The sequence below is a fragment of the Pseudonaja textilis genome, chromosome 3, assembly GCF_049901715.1.
Source record: "Pseudonaja textilis isolate UNSWEBS1 chromosome 3, rPseTex1.2, whole genome shotgun sequence".
Lineage (NCBI taxonomy): Eukaryota > Metazoa > Chordata > Lepidosauria > Squamata > Elapidae > Pseudonaja > Pseudonaja textilis.
Genome location: NC_141992.1, coordinates 169,098,537 through 169,110,560, shown reverse-complemented (window position 1 = coordinate 169,110,560; position 12,024 = coordinate 169,098,537). Strand labels below are relative to the sequence as shown.

The 12,024-nt window shown below is 34.6% G+C and overlaps 1 long non-coding RNA gene across 1 annotated transcript in view; it reads right to left on the bottom strand.

The window, feature by feature from the left end:
• Positions 1-12,024, bottom strand: part of LOC148126409 (uncharacterized) — a 148,854-nt gene that overhangs the window by 27,081 nt on the left and 109,749 nt on the right. Inside the window, exons 7-9 of the long non-coding RNA XR_015743244.1 lie at positions 7,923-8,154; positions 5,916-6,003; positions 928-1,181 (exon numbers count right to left, since the gene is read on the bottom strand). This is a non-coding gene — a long non-coding RNA (uncharacterized LOC148126409). The remainder of the gene's footprint in view (positions 1-927; positions 1,182-5,915; positions 6,004-7,922; positions 8,155-12,024) is intronic.

Below are 12,024 nucleotides of genomic sequence, written 5' to 3'. Positions count from 1 at the left end.
CCGGTGCACAACGATTTTGGATCAATACCCTGTGTAATACAATTATCTGCAATGATCTGGTTGTATTGAAAAAGAATTTGCAGCAAACCTCTAGGGGGTTTTATCCAGAAACATGTGTCTAGCAATGTTGTGAATAGTGGAAGAGAAAATTAAGGGTTTGACACAAGCTGTCCATTACGTTCCAAATGACTTCATTAATATTTTATTTGCTAAAAATCATATCTTTCAAAACTTTACTATAGGGGAGGATCTGTTATGCTAAAGGATGATAATGAGGCCATGTCCTTTCAATATTGACTATTTCCTGAAAAACACCTCTTGACATAGAAGCCAGATGCCGGGCCTTTTACATCTCAGGCAAAACCTATCGGAAGGAAATTATTGGTTGTGCCTGACTGACTCTTTAAATGCTTGACAAAACAAAATGGAAAATTCTGTTTGTCCTCTGAATCTGCGTGGTTACTGTGCATGTGAGAACAGCTCTTTGTCTTCAAAAGGACTCAAGCCATCAGTTTCTGAGCTACCACCTTTCGATACTGACAGTTAGTTGAGTAACATAAAGGCAATTTTAACCATCACACATGCTAAACATGATGTGTTTGATAAGTGTGTCTGCACACATTTTATTTGATTTATAAATTCTATAATAAGCAAATGTGCAAAGCTTGGTAAGCTGAAATGCCTCCCCTCCCAATATATATTTTTCATACTATCCAATGGCGTGCAGAAACAAAGGAACACAGTTGTGTTTATTTCTGTTTGATAAAGCTGCTTTCTCCAGCTCTAAATTCCCCCTAAAGCCAGACAGGGAACATTTTGTGTTCATTTGATTACAGCAATCTTTTGTCCATATGATTGATATTTCTATTCTATTACACAGTGCCAAATTCACAGTACAGTAATCTTACTATTTTCATATGTTATTACCTTGTCTTTTTGCATTGCTCTCCTGTACATCTTGCACTTCAGTTTTACCCTCTGAGTCTCAGTTCCCAATTGGACGGCATTTTGTCTTCTGTTCTCTCTCTCTCTCTCTCTCTCTCTCTCTCTCTCTCTCTCTCTGAATATTTTCAGCTTCTTATCCATATTGTCAAAGCCCTCCACCTCAGACATTTTAGCTTTGATATTGTCTATTGCCTGCAAAGCCGGGGCGTCAGAAGCTCAATTCGATTGCATATTGCCTGTGAAAACAAAAACATTCCAAGAATATCTATACTATTTATAAGGAAATTTTTCTTTCAATTTTCAGCCTGCTTTTTCCATCAACAGGATAAAAAATGTATACCTTTTCTCATTAACAAAAAGGTCATGTTCTGACTTGTTCTATATGATCAAAAATTCTACATACTTTATATTACCCCCACCACCACCTCAAAGTTTGTGAAGGGAAATTTGCAATGAATGATTAATGCACTTTCTGAAACCTTCTGCAACACATATCCAGCTATTAAGAAAGTAACTGAATTTGTACAAAGAGACTCCCAGCAGCTGGGAGAAAGAAAAACTTCTACTATCCTATTTTCTCCCTCATTAAAATGTTTTAATTATAAAGAAATATCCATGCATTGTAATGTTACAAGATGCAAAGTATAGGATTTCAGACTTTCGTTGTTCTTAAACTATCAATACTCTTATTATGCTTATATATCAGCACTGTCAATTTAAAGCATCTTTAACTTCTGAATATTCAATTTATTTGAGAATATTGAAATGCAAATGAATAAACAGTTCTGAGGGATTGAAAACTTCATGAAAAAAATAATTTTCATATCACCCAGAAGAGAAAATTCACAAGCATCTGTGTTACGTTGGCTTAGTGCCACACCTTGATTCTCTATCATGCTCCATCATGCTTCTTTTAATCTGAATATTTAGTACTCTTTCATGTCTTAATTACAGCAAATTGCACACAGTTGGCACCATTTCTTGAAATTAATCCCAGAGTACTTTGTTTCTGTCAAGCACACTGAAAGCCTTGGAGAATAATAGTAAATGTTATTGCAGATCTAAATTTAAATGACTGTCTATGTATTTAACTTAAGCCTTTAATTATTCATGCTGCACTGTTTTTGGTTCATATATTAACATTTTTCATTGAGAAGTTAAAATTGCAAGAGACAGTTTAAAACCTGCAGATATGTTTAGATGTAAAGTTAACTTGACAATCATTATTGATGCTAACATATTTTTTCAGGTGTGTAAAAATTGGACAGCATATAATATGCTGACAAGATTTCATTTACCTTTTCATGATTATGAAAAGTGATTATTTGTTAAAAAAATGAATAGATCAATATTATTTTTAGAAATATAACTGTTTTGTACTTGGATGTGTTTGTGTGTCTATGTGTATGTATGCGTATGTGTATCTGTGCATTCTAACATGGGGATGTAAAATATGTATTTCTGTATCAAGCACGCTTCTACAAAATAGGAAGGTCTGCCTGCAGTCAGTCAGAAAAAACAAGTTTTGTCATGGTAGCCTTTTGATTTAGCTTGTTTAACCATTGTTAGAAGAGCTGCTTTAAGAAAATGGAAATGTATAGAATGGCTCCTAAGTGTCCACCACTTACTTCTCATAATAATTTTTTTTGGAAAAAATTTTGGGGCGATGAAGGAAGATAGATGCCTGATTGTAAATGCAAACATCCTGGGTTACTAGATAGCACAAAACATGCAGCACAATTTTTTGTTTTCTTTTTGCTTTTGGAATTCACATGTATGCATACATATCAACAGAGAGAATATAGATACATTAAATGGTGCAAATCCTGGTTTCTTATCCATTTGCTTGCACTTTAAAAGTGATTTCTGTTTTGCACATTTTTCTCATTGTCAGGACATGTTTGATTTTCTTTACTACAAAGTTTCTTGGCACCTGCAAAATCCATTTCCAACTGTAGCATCTGCCATTCTAGATGAGGACAACTCTTGTTCTATTTCTGGCAGAAGTTCCGCATTTAGATTCAGTGTTTGCAAAGAGCTTCCCTAGATTTTTCTATCTCAGTAAGTTGTTTGCTTTCATGATCGTGTATTTTAGATGTCAGGATTTCAAAACTGTCATTTCTGGTTCTCAGATTCTACTTGAGAAGCACTATAATGCCTTTTTATATTTTTTTCCAAATAATTTTTAGCATCTATAGTGAAAATGTAATTAATTCCTATTATATCCTCAGAGAGTGTTAATAGTCTCAGAAGTTGAATTCTCCTGAAGTAGATTCCACAAAAGCTCAAATATATGCTCCTCTGCAAGTTTCACTTTAGCAATTTAGAGCTTTGCTTAAGAAAATGACCCTGAAAAATCTGTCTTCCTTTTAACAGTGTGTAGTTCCCACACCCCTCACCCCCAAAAAGGCAGGCATCAAAGTACATTTATTTGTACAAATATTTGTAATTGCCCAGGTTTTTTCCCCTCAACTTTAAAACAGTTACAGGACCTAGTAAATCAATGGAATTTGTTAAGAAAGTGTTTAACCCCTTTCCCAGCGTTATTTCCTCAGACTAAATGTGGATGCAGACAGAAGACAAGCTTCTATTTGATTGAGGCTGCTTCTAGAGAAGGTTATTACAGCACAAGAGCTCTAGATATTTTGCAGATATTTGGCAGATGAAGAGTCAGGTAATATCTACTTCATGTAATTCACCTTTGTTTTCTTATACCAGTTAAGAAAGAATGCTTCACCATGGGTATTGATTAATATTGCTAACAGCTGTCAGTCTGACAAAGTTTTCCCCATTGTAAATCTAGTGGCAGCATCAATAATTAATTTATGTTTTGGAAACTGCAGAAAAATTGGACTAAAGACTCTTCTTCCAACATTGTTGCTAGATCACAGTCTTAAAAGTTATTAATGAGAAGGGGAAAGAAGCCCTATCTTGTGAGAGTCAGGTACAAATCAGCTCTGTCCTATGAGTTCATCTAATGCCCAACAATTTATTCTGTCCATGAGGATTCCTGCAGTTTCAATGTTGAGGCTCTAATATCATTAAATAGATAATGATTTGCACTAAGAAAGGATTTCTTGTAGAAATAGTGTCCTTGTCATGTGTTAATATTATTCTTGTTTCTTTCAGTCATCTTATCAGCTATCTGAATTTGGGCAACAGCCAGATAGGTCCTTTTCACCAACTGAGTTATCAGCTAACAGAGCCTGGGTGTCTGAATCCACATTTACAAAAGTGAGACACAGATGGTGAATATTAAACCACTAATTTGCCAGTGTACATTTCTTATGTTCACTTTTCACTTGTATATAGTGAAATCCCACACAGGGAGACTAAGAACATACAGTATTATACTTTAGATATCATAAATGAGACATGGAAAGAAGCAGCTGTATATAAAGGGGAAAAAACTATTTTTGGCTTTGGTGAAAAAATACACCAGAAAAAAAAATTGTCCATTCTCACAGTGGCCTACCACACACCAGTCAGAAGCAGAAGTTAACCCTCGTAGATCCTGATAGCCAAATAGTTCAAAAATTTGTATAATCATTATTTAAACCTAAGCTAGTTATTTTCATTGCATCCTTAGTTGTTACAAGCAGTTATTCTTATACCATGAAAATTCAACACATGACATAGTTATTCAGTAGAAACCACAATACTACTGTGTGTCATGTAATTGCATAAATGATGCAAATTAAATAATTTGTGTACTTTGCATGATGCATGAAACATCTCTTTCCTCCCTTTCGCCCAGTGGTGGGATTCAAATATTTTTACTACCGTTTATGTGGGCGTGGCTTGGTGGGTGTGGCTTGGCTTGGTGGGTGTGGCTTGGTGGGCATGGCAGAGGAAGAATACTGAAAAAAATCCATTCCGTCTTCACTCCAGGGGGAAGATTACTGCAAAATCCTCCCTCCCCACCCCAATAACCTGCTTTCCAGCTCCGTTCTCCTATGCAGGGCAACAAAAGAAGACTCAGCTGATCAGCTGGGACTCGAGAGGCAGAAAAGAGATGGGGTGGGGCCAGTCAGAGGTGGTATTCCAAACTTCTCAAAATTTCCGCTACCAATTCTCCAGAACTGGTCAGAACCTGCTGAATACCACCTCTGCTTTCGCCTCCTATAGAGATCTGGAGAAGAGCAATTAATTTTGCCCATCTTTATTCTTATTCTAGACATCACTTATAGAAAATGAACAACATAATGTTCTAATTTGTCAGGATCCTCAGGGGAAGCTATAGACTGAACAGATCCACAGAACGTGCCTTCACTACTAGCTTTATTTTGCTTTTTTAAAGGAAAACAGATTTTTTTTGCCTTATCTATTCTATTTTAATTAATCCACTTAATTTAATTCACCTGCCACTAGGGTTTTTAAATAAAAAAATGTTAGGGATGCTACAATTGTATGATTGATGATAACAATCTGGAATAGTTTAAAAACAAATTCACTGGGAAAAATGATTGTTCTATTTTGAAAACAGAAGAGATTAAAACAAAGATTATGCTTTCTTCATCCCACATGTTATGGGCCTATACAACAATATCTTAGGAAAGTAATAATACAAAATATAGAAAATAAAGTATTGACTGGGCCAGGTGCTAAAATCATATTATACTAATATTATAATATTTTTACTAGTTTCCATTTTACCTCTGTCCAACTCCAAAGTGAGGATATTAATAAAGTTCTAAAATGTTGTCTATCTTACTAGACACAATTCTGTTTATTTTCCAAGATCAGTTAAAGTTGGCCAGGTCCTGCCACCAATGCACACATACATATTCACACATATATATAGCCATGTACATTTATTAAGATAAAGGAACAAAAATCAACCAATTCATTCATTTGTTTTGTTTTGTTTTCCTGTACAAAAGTTGAGCTGGTGATAAATGGTAATAACAGCAGTGCTCTTTCACAGTAAAAAGCAAAACAGACTACAGAAAGAAAAAAAATGCTCTTACGTTGTGTGCAAAGATTAATGGATTTTCTGCCCTCTGACAAGGTTTGTTAACAAGCCAAAGACATGTGTATGGGGAAGACTTCAAGACACTGTAAATAAAAAGATCAATGTGGAAATCAAGTTCCTTTCCAAAGATGTTAAGTTCTCTCTAAGGGCATTCTGCAAGGACCACCAATACAGTTAATTTCAGAGTTTTGTTATGCCTGGCTCTTTCACACTTCTTACCCCTTCTATAATGTACAAGTGGTGCTGCTTGTTCCCCTCTTAAAATGAACATTGAATAATAATATGCTTGCATATACCTAACTTTTGTGAGGGAAAACATGAACATAATGATTCTGCATTTGCTTTTTCTTATTCTTCCGTGTCTTTGACCATGTCTTTGTACATCTGCAATCCATGTGTACAAATAGGAAGGAGCCTAGTAATTACTTGAGAATAAGTATCCCAACTGGGACACTCACTCAGAAGCAGATCTATGGTTGCCGCATGGTGTTTCTTTCAGTAGAAACAAATGTAACTGTCTTACAAGGAATTAGGGAAAGGAATGAATAGCATGCTATCCTCACTATTACCACAGGGCAATGGGCCTGTGGGAGTAGTACTGCTGAGAGACAGAACTATGGAGTAAGACAATATAGTATCACTCAGTACTTTAATTGTCTTAATGACAATTAAAGTCAGCACATATTCAGAAATATAACTACATTTGTGAATAGTGTATAAATATTTCCTGAGGTTTTCCTATTTGTTTCTGGATTGGATCTAAGCAAATATATAGAGTCTAATCTCAACTTGATCTTCTGTAAAGTTGTGGTGGCCCAAGCATCTTCCTTTGCATGCCTTCTCAAATAATTCATTATTAAGAAGGAGTCATGTCTGGTTTTCTGCTCTGCATCTTCCTTGTAATCAATCCTCCTTTATTTTCAGCATCAACAGGAATTCTGGATTTTTATATCATGATGCCTTCTCAGATATGTATTCTTCAACTTGTGGAATCTTCAGCAATGTTTCTGAGAGTTCAAGTTCACAAATTGAGAAAGGCTATTTTAAATGTTTGCCTAATATGGTTTCTCTATTTAGTAATAGCAAAAGCACTTAGACTTATATAGGCTTCACAGTGCTTTACAGCACTCTCTAAGCTGGTTACAGAGTCAGCATATTGCCTTCAAACAATCGGGGTCCTCATTTTACCAACCTTAGAAGGATAGAAGGCTGAGTCAACCTTGAGTCTGGTAAGATTTGAACTGCCAAATTGCAGGTAGCCAGCAGTCAGCTGAAGTAGCCTATAGTACTGCATTCTAACCACTGTGCCACTGCAGCTCAACTTATTTTTTTTGTCTTCTCTTAGATTATTTTTTATCACAAGCCTCTTTAAAACTCTTTGCAAGCTATGGGATATGGTAAAATATTTCTAATGTTATTTAATTTATCCTTTGGTCAATTTTGGAAGACTGTCCTGCACACATAGAGGGAGGTTGCAGTAGGTATGTAGGTATATAGAAACCAATGGAGAAAAATGCCTGAACAATAAAAGATTCATTTGTTGAGCTATGTGAATCAAACAAAAGGTGGACTGCTCCTCCTTAGTTTCCAAGATGCTATAAGTCTTATATTTTATCACTTTCTGCTTCCTACGAATCATCAGATACTGATTGTCTAAGCTTTTCAGGTATATCCTGACATTTTCAGATGAGTTTTTACAATTCCATCAAAATGAAGAACCTCTGCCTTGGCTTTTATGGATCTGACCATTTTTTATCTTGCCCTTTTTTATTTATCATATTTGATACCTTTACCACCCACCACCTAAAACAAACAAAAACAAAAAACTTATCACCCTTGTCCAGGCTTTCCTATATATATACTAAGCACAAAAGGGTCAGTTCAAACAACCTTGCATGATGGATAGTCAAGAAAAAAAATGAATTAAAGCGAACGTCCAAAAATTATAAGCTTTTAAAGAATCAAAATAAAAAAGAAACAGATGACATCATGAATTTCTTACCTGCATGAGAGCAATTTTAAATTTCCTGTTGTGAAAACCTGAGATATTTGTTCATTTTATATAATACAGCTTGCTTTTTCAGAAACATTTAAAAAGAACTTGTTTTATATTCTTTTTCTCCTTTCCCATTTGATTTTTTTTTCCTGGGGCTTGTTTTGATTGTCTTGCCTTGAAAGTCATCACGTAATCCAGTGATTCTTTCCAAAGCCAAAGGAGGCATGACATGCCAGACCTACAAAGGAAGATTTCCACAGACACTGAATATTAACCATAGTTGTTCAGATTGTATTATGATGCTTGGCAAAAGTGCATATCTTGAGCCCAACTCTCAAGATTGTTATATTGAATCTTCTACTGCTATAGAGTAAGCTAAGTAAACTGTTCCATGGTGACTAAATTTGCCATTAATTATGACAGCATCTATCCGAGCACACAATATGTATTTAATTACAATATTTTTTTCAGGGTAATGGCCTTAAAAATGGTTCTAGATGAGTATTATGGAAAACTTTGATATCTTACTATCAACAGTATCATTCCATTTCACCCAAGTTCATTTTGAAAGTTAATTTGAGACTATGGCTGATGTTTGCAACTATGTATCTCTGGCAAGATTAATACGGCTATCCTCGTCTATGTTAGAAGTTTTTGCTCTCTGATCATAATTGTTCTTTGATCTGAAATTCAAACTTTATTTCAGCTTGCCGCTCAGAGGCAAGGTCTTACAGAGACTGGCAAACTAATTGTTTTTATTTTATTAGGCTATGATGAACTATAGTTACTGTAGCCTTTTTCTAGGACAGTGGTTCCCAACATTTTTGTAATGCAGACCATTTCATCATCATGGAGATCACATAACCCCAAAATACTGTAACTTTCATAAATATGAGTGAGTTGCCAAGCATCTGACTATAGATCATGTGACAGAAGTGTGGAAAATGGTCATAAGTCCCCTTTTTCAGTGCCATTGTAACTTTGAACGGTCACTAAATGATAGGTCGAGGACTATCTGTATTTGCTACCTTGAAATGACATGCATATCCTTTTATTATTTTATTTTATCCTTTTATTCAGCCTACATAGATAGGGGAAAATATTTGATAGCCAGGAGCTATACCTCAGTTTAATAATGTGAAATATGTAGATATACATCACATACATTGGATGAGCCTAAGATTATAAATGTGAATTTTTTTTTTATCATGGCATTAATGCAATCAGGAGCTCAGAATTGTTTCATATAGTTGCCTAAATAAAGCCTAGGTTGGCACTGTTAAAAGTATTCTGGCTCCTTATAATTCTGAAGATAGCTATATACTGTACATCAGGAGCAAAATAATCCAAAATAATTGGATTTGTGGAATTGAATGAGATTAAAATAGCATGAGATTAATTTTAAACTAATTCAATTAATTAAGTTAGGTTAATGATTTAAACCATTTTGTTCAATTTGTTAAAATTGGTTTGACTGAATTAATATTTTATCAGTTGGGGAGAAAAAATTATATTTGAAATAACAACTTCTTTCTTATTAACATTTTGAGATCTCTTAGATTTAAAACATAAATAAAACTATCTTTTGCTGTGATAAATAACCAGAGCAGAAAGTATTACAATAATCTCTTTGAGTTCTCACTGAAGTATATAATACCTGTTTTATATGAATCTTCTGTTCATGCTCTAGTTGCTGGTTCATTTCTCAGCATGATTTCATCAATCTTCCAGCTCTCTTGCTTTTTTCCTCCTTTTTCATCATTATCATCTTTATTTTGCCTACTATTCACATAGTTTGCTCTATGCACATTTATATTAGGCTGTATGCTTTCTTCATTTTCTTGAATTTTTAACAATTAAAACTTGACTGCATTTGAAATGCAGTGTGTGCCAAGAGATATGTAGTACATTTTCAGGCACTAATGAAAATACGTAGTATCAGCTCATTTCAATACATTCCTACTTTTGATAAATTCACAGAATGCCATATATATCTACGGACATTTAACAAATTTCCCTTTATTTTTTTAAAAAAGTAATACTGATACTATTGCTAGTAATATTTCTACTAATAATTACTGCTAATATTATAACTACCAAGAATTTATTGGTTATATTATGTATTAATATGTTAATAATACAGTCTATTATTGCTAAGATTGATGTAGATCAGATATTACTCAAACTGTTTTGCATGCTATGACATTTGATTCAATCATTTTCTTTTTGCCTTCTTGGCATTCATGTCAGCTGAAAAAGACACTTCCAGCATCAGCTCATATAGAATTGCTCATAATTATTTTATGCCACAATAAATGTATGGGATGATGTTATAAAGTGCTTTTGATTTTTGGCTGCAACAGATTAATATGGCTATTGTTCAGTGGGGGCTGCTGCTGGTTTGGACTGGTTCTAGAGAACCAGTAGTTCCGACCATCAGCTGGCCCTGCCCACCCCACCCTACCCTATCCTGTCCTACATTTTCGTCTTTCTGGCTCAGCTGATTCACGCGGCACAGCTGATTTTTGCGCCTAAGCTGTTCTACTTACCAGGGCTGCCCCAGAAGGTAAGCAGTTGAACTTCAAATTGCTGTATTTTGAACACTGCGTGCGCTCACAGAACCTGTTCTTAAACTGGTTGCAGCCTACCACTGCTATTGTTTGTGAACTTATGTTTTATAACACATAAGAGTGAGGCTTTATTTAAATGAGAATGTTTATTATTTTAAATTGTATTACTTATTCCAAGAGAAGTATCAAATTGTTGTATGAAAATCAAGAGTTTGCTTTTCTTCTCTATACTTATCTATGTAGTCTTTATTTATTTATTTTTACTTCCAGTAACACTTTCTTTAATGGTCAGAATTGAACTAATGTAATGGAATGCATGGATAACCATGAGGAAAGGGGAGAGAGATGCTGCCTAGGAAACCATCAGACAAGAGAAGCAGGAACCCACAAGGTGGGAGGGACTTTAGGAAGGACCTGTCCTAATAGATCTAGCAGTTAAAAGTGGGAAGTGGGAAGTTTGTTCTTTCAAAATTGCAGTATTCTATTAATGTAAGCTTACAATAAGATAGATATAGTCCATCTAGTTGTGTTTTCTGTCTGGTTTATTTGAGAAAGCTGACACTGATTATTGAGCACCATCAGTCATTCCAAAGTGGACTATGTCAGAATATTTTATTTCTTGGCAAAATGGAAGACTACTTTTGTTAATTACCTCTAGTTAAAATTATACTGAAAAGCTTATTGTTCCAAACTCCAGAGGCAATCTTTGAAATTTGCTGCACTGAATGTGCAATAAATTTGTCCTGAAAACTTTATTTCTATGAAACAAACATAGCTATACAGATTGCGAAAATCTCTTCAGAAATCAAAAGGTATAACAACATGTTGCATGGATCTGCTTAAAAATCAATTTAGTTAGAAAAATTTTTGATTCTTGACTCTTTTGTTAACACTGAAGACAGCATTCAGAAAATAACATGAAAAATGAATGAGGATAACATTTAGATGTTACACAGTAAATGTTTTTTAAAATATTTAATTCTAGTCATTTACCATTTTGCTATTACTTAAAATAAGTTGATGCTGTTCCCCATCAGAAAGTCTTTCTCCTTTAAAGGGATAAAGGAGGAGGAAAATAATTTTCCCCCAAATACCCGATGAGTTTAATTGCACTATGTCTGCCACTGATTGAAAGCGGAGGGAGGGGTACCAGCCTGGCTGTCGTTGCACTCAATGTTATTATTCTTTTCCCATTATCATATTATTCTTCCAAGTTGAAATGGAGCAAAGATCTGAAGAATTAGGGGCGTAGATCATGGAAAAATAATCTCTCAGCAATAATGCAGTGCTATGATGTAGTGTTTCTAGGAATGAAAATATCTGAAAAAGTGCATGTGCCTGAACAGTAAAAACTAATGATCCCACCAGCTAAATGGTGACTACCACATAGCATCAAGAAGGGGGGAAAAGTGTATGGATTAGATGTAGAAAGAGTACTACAACCAAAACGTTTTTAAAAATAGAATAGAAACTTTATTAATAATAGTCATTTGACCATATCAAAAGTATAAAAACCAATACAAAAATACAAATAGATG